Here is a 20,394-nt window from a genome sequence, read left to right on the forward strand (position 1 = left end):
CACTCAGCCACCCCAGTTCAGACATGGCCATATGCAAATCAGTCTGACCCTGTGCCTCATGGATACAGTGCAGTCTGAACCGCCTAGCCATGTCTTCCCTGGACCGGAATCAAGCATCCTGGGACCGGTTTCGGATTCATAATCCTCATCAGTCAGGCTATCTTGAATCCAGTGGCCAAGTGAGCAAGGGACTCACGTCTGAGCATACCCTGCCAACTTAGGGCGAACAAAGCGATACAAAAGGGGATGATGGACGGAGCGTTTGAGCAAATCAAACACTCACCCCAGTCAACTGATCTGGGTTTAATCCATCACCATTCTTTAGCTCACTCAGCCACCCCAGTTCAGACATGGCCATATGCAAATCAGTCTAACCCTGTGCCTCATGGGGACAGTCCAGTCCGAACCGCCAAGCCATGTCTTCCCTGGACCGGAAACAAGCATCCTGGGACGGGTTTTGGATTCATAATCCTCATCAGTCAGGCTATCTTGAATCCAGTGGCCAAGTGAGCAAGGGACTCACGTCTGAGCATACCCTGCCAACTTAGGGCGAACAAAGCGATACAAAAGGGGATGATGGACGGAGTGTTTGAGCAAATCAAACACTCACCCCCAGTCAACTGATCTGGGTTTAATCCATCACCATTCTTTAGCTCACTCAGCCACCCCAGTTCAGACATGGCCATATGCAAATCAGTCTGACCCTGTGCCTCATGGGAACAGTCCAGTCCGAACCGCCAAGCCATGTCTCCCCTGGACCGGAAACAAGCATCCTGGTAACCGGTTTCGGATTCATAATCCTCATCAGTCAGGCTATCTTGAATCCAGTGGCCAAGTGAGCAAGGGACTCACGTCTGAGCATACCCTGCCAACTTAGGGCGAACAAAGCGATACAAAAGGGGATGATGGACGGAGCGTTTGAGCAAATCAAACACTCACCCCCAGTCAACTGATCTGGGTTTAATCCATCACCATTCTTTAGCTCACTCGGCCACCCCAGTTCAGACATGGCCATATGCAAATCAGTCTGACCCTGTGCCTCATGGGAACAGTACAGTCCGAACCGCCAAGCCATGTCTTCCCTGGACCGGAAGCAAGCATCCTGGGACCGGTTTCGGATTCATAATCCTCATCAGTCAGGCTATCTTGAATCCAGTGGCCAAGTGAGCAAGGGACTCACGTCTGAGCATACCCTGCCAACTTAGGGCGAACATAGCGATACAAAAGGGGATGATGAACGGAGCGTTTGAGCAAATCAAACACTCACCTCCAGTCAACTGATCTGGGTTTATTCCATCACCATTCTTTAGCTCACTCAGCCACCCCAGTTCAGACATGGCCATATGCAAATCAGTCTGACCCTGTGCCTCATGGATACAGTCCAGTCTGAACCGCCTAGCCATGTCTTCCCTGGACCGGAATCAAGCATCCTGGGACCGGTTTCGGATTCATAATCCTCATCAGTCAGGCTATCTTGAATCCAGTGGCCAAGTGAGCAAGGGACTCACGTCTGAGCATACCCTGCCAACTTAGGGCGAACAAAGCGATACAAAAGGGGATGATGGACGGAGTGTTTGAGCAAATCAAACACTCACCCCAGTCAACTGATCTGGGTTTAATCCATCACCATTCTTTAGCTCACTCAGCCACCCCAGTTCAGACATGGCCATATGCAAATCAGTCTAACCCTGTGCCTCATGGGGACAGTCCAGTCCGAACCGCCAAGCCAGGTCTTCCCTGGACCGGAAACAAGCATCCTGGGACCGGTTTCGGATTCATAATCCTCATCAATCAGGCTATCTTGAATCCAGTGGCCAAGTGTGCAAGGGACTCACGTCTGAGCATACCCTGCCAACTTAGGGCGAACAAAGCGATACAAAAGGGGATGATGGACGGAGCGTTTGAGCAAATCAAACACTCACCCCAGTCAACTGATCTGGGTTTAATCCATCACCATTCTTTAGCTCACTCAGCCACCCCAGTTCAGACATGGCCATATGCAAATCAGTCTGACCCTGTGCCTCATGGGGACAGTCCAGTCCGAACCGCCAAGCCATGTCTTCCCTGGACCGGAAACAAGCATCCTGGGACCGGTTTCGGATTCATAATCCTCATCAGTCAGGCTATCTTGAATCCAGTGGCCAAGTGAGCAAGGGACTCACGTCTGAGCATACCCTGCCAACTTAGGGCGAACAAAGCGATACAAAAGGGGATGATGGACGGAGCGTTTGAGCAAATCAAACACTCACCCCCAGTCAACTGATCTGGGTTTAATCCATCACCATTCTTTAGCTCACTCAGCCACCCCAGTTCAGACATGGCCATATGCAAATCAGTCTGACCCTGTGCCTCATGGGAACAGTCCAGTCCGAACCGCCAAGCCATGTCTTCCCTGTACCGGAAACAAGCATCCTGGGACGGGTTTTGGATTCATAATCCTCATCAGTCAGGCTATCTTGAATCCAGTGGCCAAGTGAGCAAGGGACTCACGTCTGAGCATACCCTGCCAACTTAGGGCGAACAAAGCGATACAAAAGGCGATGATGGACGGAGTGTTTGAGCAAATCAAACACTCACCCCCAGTCAACTGATCTGGGTTTAATCCATCACCATTCTTTAGCTCACTCAGCCACCCCAGTTCAGACATGGCCATATGCAAATCAGTCTGACCCTGTGCCTCATGGGAACAGTCCAGTCCGAACAGCCAAGCCATGTCTTCCCTGGACCGGAAACAAGCATCCTGGGACCGGTTTCGGATTCATAATCCTCATCAGTCAGGCTATCTTGAATCCAGTGGCCAAGTGAGCAAGGGACTCACGTCTGAGCATACCCTGCCAACTTAGGGCGAACAAAGTGATACAAAAGGGGATGATGGACGGAGCGTTTGAGCAAATCAAACACTCACCCCCAGTCAACTGATCTGGGTTTAATCCATCACCATTCTTTAGCTCACTCGGCCACCCCAGTTCAGACATGGCCATATACAAATCAGTCTGACCCTGTGCCTCATGGGAACAGTCCAGTCCGAACCGCCAAGCCATGTCTTCCCTGGACCGGAAACAAGCATCCTGGGACCGGTTTCGGATTCATAATCCTCATCAGTCAGGCTATCTTGAATTCAGTGGCCAAGTGAGCAAGGAACTCACGTCTGAGCATACCCTGCCAACTTAGGGCGAACAAAGCGATACAAAAGGGGATGATGGACAGAGCGTTTGAGCAAATCAAACACTCACCTCCAGTCAACTGATCTGGGTTTAATCCATCACCATTCTTTAGCTCACTCAGCCACCCCAGTTCAGACATGGCCATATGCAAATCAGTCTGACCCTGTGCCTCATGGGGACAGTCCAGTCCGAACCGCCAAGCCATGTCTTCCCTGGACCGGAAACAAGCATCCTGGGACCGGTTTCGGATTCATAATCCTCATCAGTCAGGCTATCTTGAATCCAGTGGCCAAGTGAGCAAGGGACTCACGTCTGAGCATACCCTGCCAACTTAGGGCGAACAAAGCGATACAAAAGGGGATGATGGACGGAGCGTTTGAGCAAATCAAACACTCACCCCCAGTCAACTGATCTGGGTTTAATCCATCACCATTCTTTAGCTCACTCAGCCACCCCAGTTCAGACATGGCCATATGCAAATCAGTCTGACCCTGTGCCTCATGGGAACAGTCCAGTCCGAACCGCCAAGCCATGTCTTCCCTGGACCGGAAACAAGCATCCTGGGACGGGTTTTGGATTCATAATCCTCATCAGTCAGGCTATCTTGAATCCAGTGGCCAAGTGAGCAAGGGACTCACGTCTGAGCATACCCTGCCAACTTAGGGCGAACAAAGCGATACAAAAGGGGATGATGGACGGAGTGTTTGAGCAAATCAAACACTCACCCCCAGTCAACTGATCTGGGTTTAATCCATCACCATTCTTTAGCTCACTCAGCCACCCCAGTTCAGACATGGCCATATGCAAATCAGTCTGACCCTGTGACTCATGGGAACAGTCCACTCCGAACCGCCAAGCCATGTCTTCCCTGGACCGGAAACAAGCATCCTGGTAACCGGTTTCGGATTCATAATCCTCATCAGTCAGGCTATCTTGAATCCAGTGGCCAAGTGAGCAAGGGACTCACGTCTGAGCATACCCTGCCAACTTAGGGCGAACAAAGCGATACAAAAGGGGATGATGGACGGAGCGTTTGAGCAAATCAAACACTCACCCCCAGTCAACTGATCTGGGTTTAATCCATCACCATTCTTTAGCTCACTCGGCCACCCCAGTTCAGACATGGCCATATGCAAATCAGTCTGACCCTGTGCCTCATGGGAACAGTACAGTCCGAACCGCCAAGCCATGTCTTCCCTGGACCGGAAGCAAGCATCCTGGGACCGGTTTCGGATTCATAATCCTCATCAGTCAGGCTATCTTGAATCCAGTGGCCAAGTGAGCAAGGGACTCACGTCTGAGCATACCCTGCCAACTTAGGGCGAACATAGCGATACAAAAGGGGATGATGAACGGAGCGTTTGAGCAAATCAAACACTCACCTCCAGTCAACTGATCTGGGTTTAATCCATCACCATTCTTTAGCTCACTCAGCCACCCCAGTTCAGACATGGCCATATGCAAATCAGTCTGACCCTGTGCCTCATGGATACAGTCCAGTCTGAACCGCCTAGCCATGTCTTCCCTGGACCGGAATCAAGCATCCTGGGACCGGTTTCGGATTCATAATCCTCATCAGTCAGGCTATCTTGAATCCAGTGGCCAAGTGAGCAAGGGACTCACGTCTGAGCATACCCTGCCAACTTAGGGCGAACAAAGCGATACAAAAGGGGATGATGGACGGAGCGTTTGAGCAAATCAAACACTCACCCCCAGTCAACTGATCTGGGTTTAATCCATCACCATTCTTTAGCTCACTCGGCCACCCCAGTTCAGACATGACCATATACAAATCAGTCTGACCCTGTGCCTCATGGGAACAGTCCAGTCCGAACCGCCAAGCCATGTCTTCCCTGGACCGGAAACAAGCATCCTGGGACCGGTTCCGGATTCATAATCCTCATCAGTCAGGCTATCTTGAATTCAGTGGCCAAGTGAGCAAGGGACTCACGTCTGAGCATACCCTGCCAACTTAGGGCGAACAAAGCCATACAAAAGGGGATGATGGACAGAGCGTTTGAGCAAATCAAACACTCACCTCCAGTCAACTGATCTGGGTTTAATCCATCACCATTCTTTAGCTCACTCAGCCACCCCAGTTCAGACATGGCCATATGCAAATCAGTCTGACCCTGTGCCTCATGGGAACAGTCCAGTCCGAACCGCCAAGCCATGTCTTCCCTGGACCGGAAACAAGCATCCTGGGACCGGTTTCGGATTCATAATCCTCATCAGTCAGGCTATCTTGAATCCAGTGGCCAAGTGAGCAAGGGACTCACGTCTGAGCATACCCTGCCAACTTAGGGCGAACAAAGCGATACAAAAGGGGATGATGGACGGAGCGTTTGAGCAAATCAAACACTCACCCCCAGTCAACTGATCTGGGTTTAATCCATCACCATTCTTTAGCTCACTCGGCCACCCCAGTTCAGACATGGCCATATGCAAATCATTCTGACCCTGTGCCTCATGGGAACAGTACAGTCCGAAACGCCAAGCCATGTCTTCCCTGGACCGGAAACAAGCATCCTGGGACCGGTTTCGGATTCATAATCCTCATCAGTCAGGCTATCTTGAATCCAGTGGCCAAGTGAGCAAGGTACTCACGTCTGAGCATACCCTGCCAACTTAGGGCGAACAAAGCGATACAAAAGGGGATGATGGACGGAGCGTTTGAACAAATCAAACACTCACCTCCAGTCAACTGATCTGGGTTTAATCCATCACCATTCTTTAGCTCACTCAGCCACCCCAGTTCAGACATGGCCATATGCAAATCAGTCTGACCCTGTGCCTCATGGATACAGTGCAGTCTGAACCGCCTAGCCATGTCTTCCCTGGACCGGAATCAAGCATCCTGGGACCGGTTTCGGATTCATAATCCTCATCAGTCAGGCTATCTTGAATCCAGTGGCCAAGTGAGCAAGGGACTCACGTCTGAGCATACCCTGCCAACTTAGGGCGAACAAAGCGATACAAAAGGGGATGATGGACGGAGCGTTTGAGCAAATCAAACACTCACCCCAGTCAACTGATCTGGGTTTAATCCATCACCATTCTTTAGCTCACTCAGCCACCCCAGTTCAGACATGGCCATATGCAAATCAGTCTAACCCTGTGCCTCATGGGGACAGTCCAGTCCGAACCGCCAAGCCATGTCTTCCCTGGACCGGAAACAAGCATCCTGGGACGGGTTTTGGATTCATAATCCTCATCAGTCAGGCTATCTTGAATCCAGTGGCCAAGTGAGCAAGGGACTCACGTCTGAGCATACCCTGCCAACTTAGGGCGAACAAAGCGATACAAAAGGGGATGATGGACGGAGTGTTTGAGCAAATCAAACACTCACCCCCAGTCAACTGATCTGGGTTTAATCCATCACCATTCTTTAGCTCACTCAGCCACCCCAGTTCAGACATGGCCATATGCAAATCAGTCTGACCCTGTGCCTCATGGGAACAGTCCAGTCCGAACCGCCAAGCCATGTCTCCCCTGGACCGGAAACAAGCATCCTGGTAACCGGTTTCGGATTCATAATCCTCATCAGTCAGGCTATCTTGAATCCAGTGGCCAAGTGAGCAAGGGACTCACGTCTGAGCATACCCTGCCAACTTAGGGCGAACAAAGCGATACAAAAGGGGATGATGGACGGAGCGTTTGAGCAAATCAAACACTCACCCCCAGTCAACTGATCTGGGTTTAATCCATCACCATTCTTTAGCTCACTCGGCCACCCCAGTTCAGACATGGCCATATGCAAATCAGTCTGACCCTGTGCCTCATGGGAACAGTACAGTCCGAACCGCCAAGCCATGTCTTCCCTGGACCGGAAGCAAGCATCCTGGGACCGGTTTCGGATTCATAATCCTCATCAGTCAGGCTATCTTGAATCCAGTGGCCAAGTGAGCAAGGGACTCACGTCTGAGCATACCCTGCCAACTTAGGGCGAACATAGCGATACAAAAGGGGATGATGAACGGAGCGTTTGAGCAAATCAAACACTCACCTCCAGTCAACTGATCTGGGTTTATTCCATCACCATTCTTTAGCTCACTCAGCCACCCCAGTTCAGACATGGCCATATGCAAATCAGTCTGACCCTGTGCCTCATGGATACAGTCCAGTCTGAACCGCCTAGCCATGTCTTCCCTGGACCGGAATCAAGCATCCTGGGACCGGTTTCGGATTCATAATCCTCATCAGTCAGGCTATCTTGAATCCAGTGGCCAAGTGAGCAAGGGACTCACGTCTGAGCATACCCTGCCAACTTAGGGCGAACAAAGCGATACAAAAGGGGATGATGGACGGAGTGTTTGAGCAAATCAAACACTCACCCCAGTCAACTGATCTGGGTTTAATCCATCACCATTCTTTAGCTCACTCAGCCACCCCAGTTCAGACATGGCCATATGCAAATCAGTCTAACCCTGTGCCTCATGGGGACAGTCCAGTCCGAACCGCCAAGCCAGGTCTTCCCTGGACCGGAAACAAGCATCCTGGGACCGGTTTCGGATTCATAATCCTCATCAATCAGGCTATCTTGAATCCAGTGGCCAAGTGTGCAAGGGACTCACGTCTGAGCATACCCTGCCAACTTAGGGCGAACAAAGCGATACAAAAGGGGATGATGGACGGAGCGTTTGAGCAAATCAAACACTCACCCCAGTCAACTGATCTGGGTTTAATCCATCACCATTCTTTAGCTCACTCAGCCACCCCAGTTCAGACATGGCCATATGCAAATCAGTCTGACCCTGTGCCTCATGGGGACAGTCCAGTGCGAACCGCCAAGCCATGTCTTCCCTGGACTGGAAACAAGCATCCTGGGACCGGTTTCGGATTCATAATCCTCATCAGTCAGGCTATCTTGAATCCAGTGGCCAAGTGAGCAAGGGACTCACGTCTGAGCATACCCTGCCAACTTAGGGCGAACAAAGCGATACAAAAGGGGATGATGGACGGAGCGTTTGAGCAAATCAAACACTCACCCCCAGTCAACTGATCTGGGTTTAATCCATCACCATTCTTTAGCTCACTCAGCCACCCCAGTTCAGACATGGCCATATGCAAATCAGTCTGACCCTGTGCCTCATGGGAACAGTCCAGTCCGAACCGCCAAGCCATGTCTTCCCTGTACCGGAAACAAGCATCCTGGGACGGGTTTTGGATTCATAATCCTCATCAGTCAGGCTATCTTGAATCCAGTGGCCAAGTGAGCAAGGGACTCACGTCTGAGCATACCCTGCCAACTTAGGGCGAACAAAGCGATACAAAAGGCGATGATGGACGGAGTGTTTGAGCAAATCAAACACTCACCCCCAGTCAACTGATCTGGGTTTAATCCATCACCATTCTTTAGCTCACTCAGCCACCCCAGTTCAGACATGGCCATATGCAAATCAGTCTGACCCTGTGCCTCATGGGAACAGTCCAGTCCGAACAGCCAAGCCATGTCTTCCCTGGACCGGAAACAAGCATCCTGGGACCGGTTTCGGATTCATAATCCTCATCAGTCAGGCTATCTTGAATCCAGTGGCCAAGTGAGCAAGGGACTCACGTCTGAGCATACCCTGCCAACTTAGGGCGAACAAAGTGATACAAAAGGGGATGATGGACGGAGCGTTTGAGCAAATCAAACACTCACCCCCAGTCAACTGATCTGGGTTTAATCCATCACCATTCTTTAGCTCACTCGGCCACCCCAGTTCAGACATGGCCATATACAAATCAGTCTGACCCTGTGCCTCATGGGAACAGTCCAGTCCGAACCGCCAAGCCATGTCTTCCCTGGACCGGAAACAAGCATCCTGGGACCGGTTTCGGATTCATAATCCTCATCAGTCAGGCTATCTTGAATTCAGTGGCCAAGTGAGCAAGGATCTCACGTCTGAGCATACCCTGCCAACTTAGGGCGAACAAAGCGATACAAAAGGGGATGATGGACAGAGCGTTTGAGCAAATCAAACACTCACCTCCAGTCAACTGATCTGGGTTTAATCCATCACCATTCTTTAGCTCACTCAGCCACCCCAGTTCAGACATGGCCATATGCAAATCAGTCTGACCCTGTGCCTCATGGGAACAGTCCAGTCCGAACCGCCAAGCCATGTCTTCCCTGGACCGGAAACAAGGATCCTGGGACCGGTTTCGGATTCATAATCCTCATCAGTCAGGCTATCTTGAATCCAGTGGCCAAGTGAGCAAGGGACTCACGTCTGAGCATACCCTGCCAACTTAGGACGAACAAAGCGATACAAAAGGGGATGATGGACGGAGCGTTTGAGCAAATCAAACACTCACCCCCAGTCAACTGATCTGGGTTTAATCCATCACCATTCTTTAGCTCACTCGGCCACCCCAGTTCAGACATGGCCATATGCAAATCAGTCTGACCCTGTGCCTCATGGGAACAGTACAGTCCGAAACGCCAAGCCATGTCTTCCCTGGACCGGAAACAAGCATCCTGGGACCGGTTTCGGATTCATAATCCTCATCAGTCAGGCTATCTTGAATCCAGTGGCCAAGTGAGCAAGGTACTCACGTCTGAGCATACCCTGCCAACTTAGGGCGAACAAAGCGATACAAAAGGGGATGATGGACGGAGCGTTTGAACAAATCAAACACTCACCTCCAGTCAACTGATCTGGGTTTAATCCATCACCATTCTTTAGCTCACTCAGCCACCCCAGTTCAGACATGGCCATATGCAAATCAGTCTGACCCTGTGCCTCATGGATACAGTGCAGTCTGAACCGCCTAGCCATGTCTTCCCTGGACCGGAATCAAGCATCCTGGGACCGGTTTCGGATTCATAATCCTCATCAGTCAGGCTATCTTGAATCCAGTGGCCAAGTGAGCAAGGGACTCACGTCTGAGCATACCCTGCCAACTTAGGGCGAACAAAGCGATACAAAAGGGGATGATGGACGGAGCGTTTGAGCAAATCAAACACTCACCCCAGTCAACTGATCTGGGTTTAATCCATCACCATTCTTTAGCTCACTCAGCCACCCCAGTTCAGACATGGCCATATGCAAATCAGTCTAACCCTGTGCCTCATGGGGACAGTCCAGTCCGAACCGCCAAGCCATGTCTTCCCTGGACCGGAAACAAGCATCCTGGGACCGGTTTCGGATTCATAATCCTCATCAATCAGGCTATCTTGAATCCAGTGGCCAAGTGTGCAAGGGACTCACGTCTGAGCATACCCTGCCAACTTAAGGCGAACAAAGCGATACAAAAGGGGATGATGGACGGAGCGTTTGAGCAAATCAAACACTCACCCCAGTCAACTGATCTGGGTTTAATCCATCACCATTCTTTAGCTCACTCAGCCACCCCAGTTCAGACATGGCCATATGCAAATCAGTCTAACCCTGTGCCTCATGGGGACAGTCCAGTCCGAACCGCCAAGCCATGTCTTCCCTGGACCGGAAACAAGCATCCTGGGACCGGTTTCGGATTCATAATCCTCATCAGTCAGGCTATCTTGAATCCAGTGGCCAAGTGAGCAAGGGACTCACATCTGAGCATACCCTGCCAACTTAGGGCGAACAAAGCGATACAAAAGGGGATGATGGACGGAGCGTTTGAGCAAATCAAACACTCACCCCAGTCAACTGATCTGGGTTTAATCCATCACCATTCTTTAGCTCACTCAGCCACCCCAGTTCAGACATGGCCATATGCAAATCAGTCTGACCCTGTGCCTCATGGGAACAGTCCAGTCAGAACCGCCAAGCCATGTCTTCCCTGGACCGGAAACAAGCATCCTGGGACGGGTTTTGGATTCATAATCCTCATCAGTCAGGCTATCTTGAATCCAGTGGCCAAGTAAGCAAGGGACTCACGTCTGAGCATACCCTGCCAACTTAGGGCGAACAAAGCGATACAAAAGGGGATGATGGACGGAGTGTTTGAGCAAATCAAACACTCACCCCCAGTCAACTGATCTGGGTTTAATCCATCACCATTCTTTAGCTCACTCAGCCACCCCAGTTCAGACATGGCCATATGCAAATCAGTCTGACCCTGTGCCTCATGGGAACAGTCCAGTCCGAACCGCCAAGCCATGTCTTCCCTGGACCGGAAACAAGCATCCTGGGACCGGTTTCGGATTCATAATCCTCATCAGTCAGGCTATCTTGAATCCAGTGGCCAAGTGAGCAAGGGACTCACGTCTGAGCATACCCTGCCAACCCCCCCCCCCCTTTTGTATCGCTTTGTAAAAACACTGAACCAATAATATTAAAAGTATGATTTCGGACATTCATGCACCACAGTGACATCTGAGTGAGCACCACTTTTTATGTCACAGAAACAGGCTCTGGGATACTGCTCAGTGATGGAGGACGTCTAGTTATTTCACATTCATAATGTGGATCAGTGTAGTATCAACAATTTGATTCATGAATATCACATGCGTTTCTAGTACTTTAGGTGCCTCAAAGGCAAACTAATCTGACTGTATATTGACCCTATAATTGAGATATCGGACGGTAGGTGGAGAAGGATGAGGTCATCAAAGTTGTCTGCGGACCAAGATCAGGATATACCAAATCATAGTCCCCTGCAAGACCAATCAGCCTTGCCAGGTCAGAATCACCACTGCTACGAAACATACAACTATCAAACAGGACCATCACTTGAGAGAGACGCAAACAAGTGAGGAAATCCATATAGACGTTATGGGATTCACTAGTTCTTCAACTAGACCTTAATGTGGGAGCGTCACAACATTCTCAATGCACCTCAATCTCCTTAAACAATGTCAACTAAAGTGTTATCAGCAGTAAACGTCTTTTGAAACAAAATCAGAGTAGTCCTGCCCAAACATGCGGTAGTCTTGAAGGTGTGCTTTGGCATACTGATCCACACAAGCAGTCGCCTAAATCATCACTGCATGCAGTAGTAACTGAAAATCAATTGGTCAGACATTACTTAAATGAAGTTATTTAGAATTTATGGAAGAGGCCAACAGAAGCTCCCCTTCCTATGTATCTACCGGTAATACTCAATGCATGCATGTATAATGGTCCACAACAGTGCATTATATATTGCATCAATGAGAAACAATAGAAGACAAACTTGGTGTTCCACAAAATGATCAAATGTGTCAACGCAATGCTTGTGAGGAGTACAAACTGAGGTGAACATTAAATAAAATCAACAAAACAATGTCTAGCGGGGACTCACCTGTGGTGCAGGAAAACTGTAGTTCAACAGATGTATTACCAAGTCACAAATTACAACATAAAAACCAAATTCCCGTGTCTGTAAACTATCTTCCTAATGTCATTTAGGTGGTAACGCATACCAATTTCTCATTGTCAATTTTAATTTTGGAGTTCAGTAAGAACTCCCTGGGGTAATACAAAGCCCTTTTCCTAGATCGTTTAATTCGACCATTTGGGTAACCCCTTTCTGACAGTTTCTCAATCAGAACATTTGGTTCTTGGAAAAAAAAATGTTTACAACAGTTTCTCCTCACCCTGAGAAATTGTATGAATGGAGGGTTGGCTTGTAGACTGTGGGGATGATTGCTCGAAAATCTTAGTAGAGTATTGCATTCTTTCGGCTTTCTGTATAATGCAGTGAATAGTTTATTTTCAGAGTGCTTAATGTCCAGAAAATCAATCTCTATGGTGCTGTTTTAGCGTATATTGCATGTCCAGCACTAAGTCATTGAGCCATATTAGTAAAAACTCGTGTACAGATTTCACCTGTCCACACCATGAAGACGTCATCTATGCGACATTTCCATAAGTAATGGTTTGTAGCTAGGGGTTACTTTTAGGGAAAAAGTTGTGGTGTTCATACTGGTCCATGTATATATTACCCACATTCAGAGCGAAGGCTGTCTCCATAGCTCCATCTTTGACTTGGAAGTAGTAAATGTAAAATTTGTGTAAGTGCTATTGCAACAAGTAAAGGTATAGAACTGGTGCCAAATGTAACAGGCTGTTTCCTCTTTTCCAAGACTGTTTCCATGATACTCAAAATCACATCCTAATGAATGTTTGTGTATAACGACCTTAAGTATTAGTCAACGCCTGTTCTCATTGAATGTAAAATAAATGTCTTTATACGGAAGCACTTGGCACCTTCAACTGGTGATCTAATTTGTCTGTGTATTCTCCTCTCGTATGACTTGAAGTCAAGTTGATCCACATTGTTCTTACGTACTCACATTTTACACACGCCTTACTTCAATTTTTTCCATTACAAATGGTGTAATCAACATCCTGCTGAAGAACCAGTTGTCAACAAATAAATATGTACCAGGGATCGTAATTTGTGACTTGGCAACACATCCATAGAACTACAGTTTGTCTGTACAAAAATTGAATCTCCCCTAGGTACTGTGTTGACTTGGTTGTTGTTTTAAATTTAATGTTCACATCAGTTTGCACTCCTCAGGAGCACTGCGCTGTCACATATTTTATTATTTTGTGGCACGCCAAGTTTGTTTTCTATTTTTTTCTTTTAAAACTATTTTTATCAAGTTTTATATTTCTGAACAACAATAAATCAAACAGTTTTTACATATAGCACAGACGCTCGTCCAAAATACAAAGAGTAAACCAAAAGCGAACAATCAATGTTTTCAGTGTGAAGGGATTAACCTAAAAACAGAATTCAATGTTCCAAAAAGGGTTTTTAACACGTTCTCCTTCCACCTCGTAATAGGTTCCCAAATACGTTTCCCAATAATTCTACCTTTCTTACCCTTTCTATCATATATCCCTTTTTCCAAATTATACACCGACAGCAACCTAGCCAACCACTGATGAAAAGTTGTGGCTGCCTTATCCAACCATGCCGTTACCACGCACATTCGTAGAACCGACATGGCCATAAATAAAAAGTAGTGTAGTTTACATTGGTCGTCCCCCCCACTTACCCCAAGGATAATCCAAGCTGGTGTAAGGGTAACGCTAATTCCTAGAGTTTTATCCAAAAAGGATTCAATAGCCCTATGTAGTTACTGGAATTGTGGACAGGATGCAAAGATATGAATTAGATCCGCATCAGCACCATTACACCGGGGACACATAGAACCTGCAGTCCACCCCCCCCACCCACTGAGCAATCCTAGCAGGTGTATGATACAAGAGTAAATTGTTTTGTAGTGTTGGGCCTGCAACCCTACCGAGCAGAGTATAGTCCGCCCCAGTTCAAGGGAGTCTTGAAAGCTATCCTGGTCCACCCTGAGCTTGTCTGCCCACTTCTTCCCATACTTTTCCAAATCATCCCCCTTTAAGGCAGCCAGCTCTGAGTAAAATCTTCTAGTAGAGCACTCCGCCCCAGCCTCAATAACATCCATGATCCTGTTCTTGCAAAACCCAGCACGGCCTCCCTGTTTATTTACTAGATAACTCCAGACCTGCAGATCTTTAAAAAAAATATTGCTGTTGATACCATACAACTTCTGGATATCTGTGAACTGAAGTACTCCATCGACTCCCATCAGATCACCAAATGTCCGAATCCCACATCGTCCCCATTCAGCCTTTACAGAGTATGCAAATATTTCCCCCGGTAGAGAAATATTCCTTTCGATCCGGGTATAAACATTGAATCTGCCCAGCCCCAGTTTTTTACAAAATGACGCCCAGATTTTATAAGCTGCCCTTAGAGTCTTAAATCGAGTTTTTTTTAAGTAACTGGGATCAGTATATTTAAGAAAACAGTTCTCTGCATTCTCACCAATAAGTATCGCATATATATCAGTTGAACCTAGTTTAAGCTGTGGGTCTAAGGCATCACCCCCCAGCATCCCACGCATGTACTGGGGGCTGCTGCCCAATACTACATCCTGAAATCAGGAACCGCTCATCCTACCCTGTCCCTAGAGAGAATCATGAACCAAAGGGCTCTCCTGGGATTCGCTTGCGCCCAGATAAATCGATTAATTAGGTGTTCTATTGCAACAAACCATTTGCCCTCAAATATCAATGGAATTGTACTAAATAAATAAAGAAACTCGGGTAAGATTATAATTTTCACGACATTGGAGCGCCCTACCAAGGAGAGGTGTAAGTTATTCATTCTATCAAGATCCTTCTTAACTTTATCAATTACTGGTTCGATATTTTTAGTCACAATCTTATCTAAATCAGCTGATATGCTGATCCCCAAATACACAGCAGAGTTGACCACCCGTATATCATCACATACTACCTGGCTATTCATAATAATCTGGGTTTTAGGGCCATTTAATGGATAGCCTGAGATCCGGCCAAATAGCGCGGCCTCCCTTTCAACTTCCAGTACAGCGCTAGTAGGGTAAGTGGTCACTATCGCCACGTCATCCGCGTAGGCCAGTGTTTTAAAACTTTGGCCCTGAATCCTGATAGGTAAGATCTTCTTATTTGCTTCTAATTTGCGGATAAGCGGATCGATAAATACCGCAAATAACAGGGGAGACCATGGGAACCCTTGGCGAGTGCCATGTTTAATCTGCACCTCCGAGGTATACTCTCCGTTAATTCTGAGTCGGGCCGTGGGCGTTTGATAGAGTGCCTGGATAGCTTTAATAAGCCCCTCGCCAATACCGCACCGAGACAGGGCCATCCAAAGAAAGTCCCAGGAGACACGATCAAATGCATTTTCTGTGTCCAGAAACATAGACGCCATGGGATCTCCTGAGACTTCTGTGGCATCAAAGAGAGTGATAACCTTACGGACATGGTGTGCGGTACCCCTCCCTGGGATGAAGCCATGTTGGGTAGGAATGACCAACTGTCCTATAATCTTGCATAGCCTGAGAGCCATTGTCTTAGAGTAGATCTTGGCATCCGAGTTCATAAGGGTTATAGGTCTATAAGACCCTGGTCCCAAAGGTAATTTGCCTTTTTTTGGTATCACCACGATATTAGCGCCTGCCCACGACATTGGGACAGAATTTCCTAGTTGGGCCTGCAGGATTGTATCAACCAGATCAAAACAAATTGCCCTTTGGAATGTTTTATAAAATTCGATAGGGATCTGGTCGGGCCCTGCAGCAAGTGCCGCAAAGATTTCCTCAGGAGTCAAGGGGACATCTAGTGTCTCCCTGACTTCTTCTGAAAGAAACGGGCAGAGAATTCCATGAGATACTGTTAAATATCTGAGAGATCCCCTGGGAGCTCTTCACTATATAATCTAGCATAGAAGTGTCTAAACACTTTCCTGACCCTCTCGGAATCCGCAACTGTTCCTCCCTTACCATCCAATACTTCTTTAATTTCTCCGGAGGCCGATCTCTGTCTTGTACGAACCGCAAGTATATGTCCCACGTGCTCGCCTAATTTGTGACATTGTTCTCTTTTTGTTAAATAAGTCGCAGCTGCCTGGATAGCGATACTTTCATTCACCTCTGCTTTGGCACATACAATTTTCAAGAGTATCTGATCCAAAGAGGTCCCAGAGAGGATTGCCAAATGTAATTCTTCCTCTGCATCCAAGACTGCTTTAACCAGATTCTTAACTCTAGTCCCTTCTTGCTTTTGTTTATGAAGACTGTAGCTTACTGTCTCCCCACAGATGCTAGCCTTGAAAGTGTCCCAGCTTACTCCTGTAGAAGTGCTACCTCGATTAATCTCCCAGAAAGCTACTATCCAGTCATTCATATGCTTAAGTTAGCCCTCATCCTTAATTAATCCTCTTTCAAAAGTCCATACCCGCTCCCGCCTATCCCCACCTGTCATTTTTAATGTTAAAACCAGAGGATTTGGTCAGAGACAATCCTAGGGTGTTTCTCGATCTGACTTCTTGCCATTAGGAAATTTGATATAAAAAACATAATCGAGCCTGACACAGACCTTGTGCGGACCTTGTGCAGAGCGAAATAGTAAGTGGTGCCATTGTCTAGCGGGTTGAAACGTGCCCACACATCCACTAAAGAATTATGACTGCCATACTAACTATCGCTCAACATGTTTGTTTTTTTCCGTCCATGATAACGTTGCCCATGGTCTGTACCTAGGCCCCCAACCCCATTTATATTGAAATCGCCACACAGGATAATCGGCTTGGGCCATGAAGCCAAGTCTAAATCTAAAAATTGAAAGCTATCCGGGTCAACCTCTGTTAATCCATATACTGATTCCATGGTAACTATTTCATCATTAATTATAAATTCCAAAAGGGCCCATCTACCCCATTGATCTTCCTTTTTTCTTTTAACTATGACCTCCTTTCTTTTGGACAAGATGGCCACCCCTGGTCTTAGTCCCCTGTTTTGAATTTGCAAGAAAATAAAATCCCAACTGTGTCATTAAATAACCCCTTTTTGCTTCTACATGCCTCTCTTGGAGACAAACAAAATCAAGTTGCATTGATCTCAGGGTAGCCGCGGCGCACTGCCTTTTCAGATGGTCATTCAGACGGCATACATTAATAGATGCAACCCTTACATCCATTAAAATACTTCAAATAACTGTCCCATCCAATTAACCAAGCAATCATTGCATAATTTCCCTGTCCCTTCTGAAAAATGTTTCATTCTTTTACTAACACACCTTCTGTGACTGCCCACCCCTATCAAACCTCGTGCTGTGCTATACCATGTGAACCACCACCCGGGCCCCTGCCCCTCCCCCAGCCCCCAGTTAAAACCACCCCCCACCCCTCTTACAGGCAAATAGGTCACTCATGACCTATGTGTGACATCTTAAACTGCAGCAGTCGCACGCCCACCTCCTCATGTTTCCAATCTCTATGTCCTTAATGCCAAATAATCCTAGTGGAGATCCCCTCTATATGCTGTGTATCTACAGAGAAGACAACCCCCCCCCCATCCTCTCTTCTGCTCTTTTTAATTCAGCCAGAGATACTGTTGAGCCTTAATCTCAGAATAAAACATTCTAACGTGCCCTTTAACAATAATCTTAAGCCGTGCTGGGTACAATAAATAAGCCTCGTCCCCGAGGCTCTGAAGAGGAACAATTAGCTGTCTCAGCCTCCACCGTCTTTCCACAGTAACGTGGCAGAAATCGGGGCAGGCAAAGAATGTAACCCCATCAAATGTACGTCTAGCCTCTGGTTTTGCCTTGTCCATAATCTCTTGCCTAAGAAGGAAATTACCAACATAGACAAGAATTGCCCGAGGTTTTACAACTTGAGATGCCCCATAGGATTTTTTGGGATCAATGGACATCGATGGGCTCTTTTCACCTCATTCTCCCAACTCCAGGTCGTCATCTCGGGAAAGGCCCCCTTCATTAAATTAATAACAAATGACCTAACATCTTGCTCTTCAACCCCTACCGCAACCCCCAAAAGTCTAATGTTATTCCGCCTCTGCCGGTTCTCAAAGTCCTCCAGCTTCCATTGGATATCCTCTGCCACCTTCTCCTGTGCCTCCTTAAACGAGTTCCACGTACTGACATCATCTTCTAATCTCCCTGTTCTTTCCTCAACGTGGGCGACCCTATCAGCGACCCTATCAGCCATATCTTCGCACAACTTATTCATTTTCCTCATAGAGCTCTGAATTTTCTTTGCTGCTTGCTTAGCTCTCCGGCTTTCTATCCTGGCTTCACCCTGCAATTGCTTCAGGGTAGTATAGAGGAGGTCTAATGAGGGTGCCTGCGGTGGGTTACTTACATTGTTCTGTCCCGGCTGCATATCAACTCCCCCACCCTCTTGGTAAAGTTGCGATGTGGCAGAATAGGCCCAAAAGAGTTTCTTAGTAGCCCTGGCATTTAATGGACTAAGAAGAGGTTTAGATTTTGATTTTTTCCTTCTCTTCTGTTGGAAACCCCTATGAGTCGCAGGCGCCTTCTGGATTGAAGAACTTACTGCAGAGTCAGAGTCAGAGCCGCTGGAAAGGCTTGCTTCGCTACACAACAGGGAGTCCGTATCCTCATTAAGGGAAAAAAACATTCCCCGTCTGGAGTGCCAGGATTTCCCTTCTCCTGTGTTAGCACATGCGCCTGTCTCGCAGCCCCCACTTCACCAGGTGCAGTAGAGATTCCCAGGGGAGTCACATCAATGCTACTCACATTGTCTCTTGGGAGATTTTCACCCTCACTGGCGGTTCTTGCATCTAGCTTGGGGTTAGAGCCAACCATTTTGCTTCCCATCTCCTCTAATGTGGTTGGATATGTGCCTCAGTAAGCTTGCCTCCTTCAAAATTCTGTTTGACCTGAAGCTCGAGTGATGGCCCCGCACACAGAGTGCTCGAGTTATGCGGTTTATTGACGGAAAGTGTCTGTAACAATGTTACCATTCGTTGCCCAGCAACCGCGCTTTTCAGCCTCCTCAGGCCGCACAGCTCCCGGCTTGCTTTCAGCCGTGCCTGCCACCTTCGCAGAGAAGGACTCTTGTAAGGTAGGCTGCCGCAATACCGATTCCTTAGTGTCCCTGGATTTAACCCCCTCTGTGCCAGCTTTTGTTACTGCCGATTTGCAAATAGCGCCCAAGTCTTTCCCGCCGCTGGATACCACTCCACTGCCGCCATTGCCTCGCGGCTCGTCGGGCTTTTTGCTGATTCCTCTCTGTGGCTGAGTCAGACCGCGCTGTACAGGAGCCAAAGTTGTCGGGTCCTTTAGCGCTTCCTTTACGCCACCATTCTCTTGCTGACTTTTTGGGGCTTTAACTTCCTTCAGCTGTTTAACCCCTTTAGGTGCCATGCCAATCTTACCTCTCAGCCGTTGTTGCCACCTAGAGATCTGATCGGGGAGATAATGATTTATCAGGGTTACTGTTATCCGAGGTAACCGCTGGAGCAGGGAAGAGTACTGAGCCCAGGAAGCTACCCAAAGATTTACTCGAGTTGGGACCTCCAGCATTCCTCACTGCATGGTAAACAACCTTTACAACGCAACTTTTACCACGCAGTGCCTTTACAACGCAACTTTTACAACGCAAACTATTACAACGCATTGCGCTGGGTGGCGCTCTAGGTTAGGGAATAGGTTTAATGTACTATCCAACACCTTCCCTACTATCCACGGGGACTGGAGTTGGAATAGTAAATTAAACAATTCACTATCCAGCGCCTAAAAGCACTATGCGTTGTAATGGTATGCGTTGTAAAAACCGCGTTGTAAAAGCATGCGATGTAAAAGCATGCGTTGTAATGTCATACATCCTCACTGCATAGTTAGTGCCAGGAGAGGGGGAGAGAGAGAAACTGCGACCTCTCGCTGCAGTCAGTCAGAAGCCATCTTGCCCTCCTGTTAATCTGTTTTCTATTTTCATCTAATGAAAATATTTAACACACATGTTTATTGGTCCACAA

This window comes from Lissotriton helveticus, chromosome 3_1, assembly GCF_964261635.1.
Source record: "Lissotriton helveticus chromosome 3_1, aLisHel1.1, whole genome shotgun sequence".
NCBI lineage: Eukaryota > Metazoa > Chordata > Amphibia > Caudata > Salamandridae > Lissotriton > Lissotriton helveticus.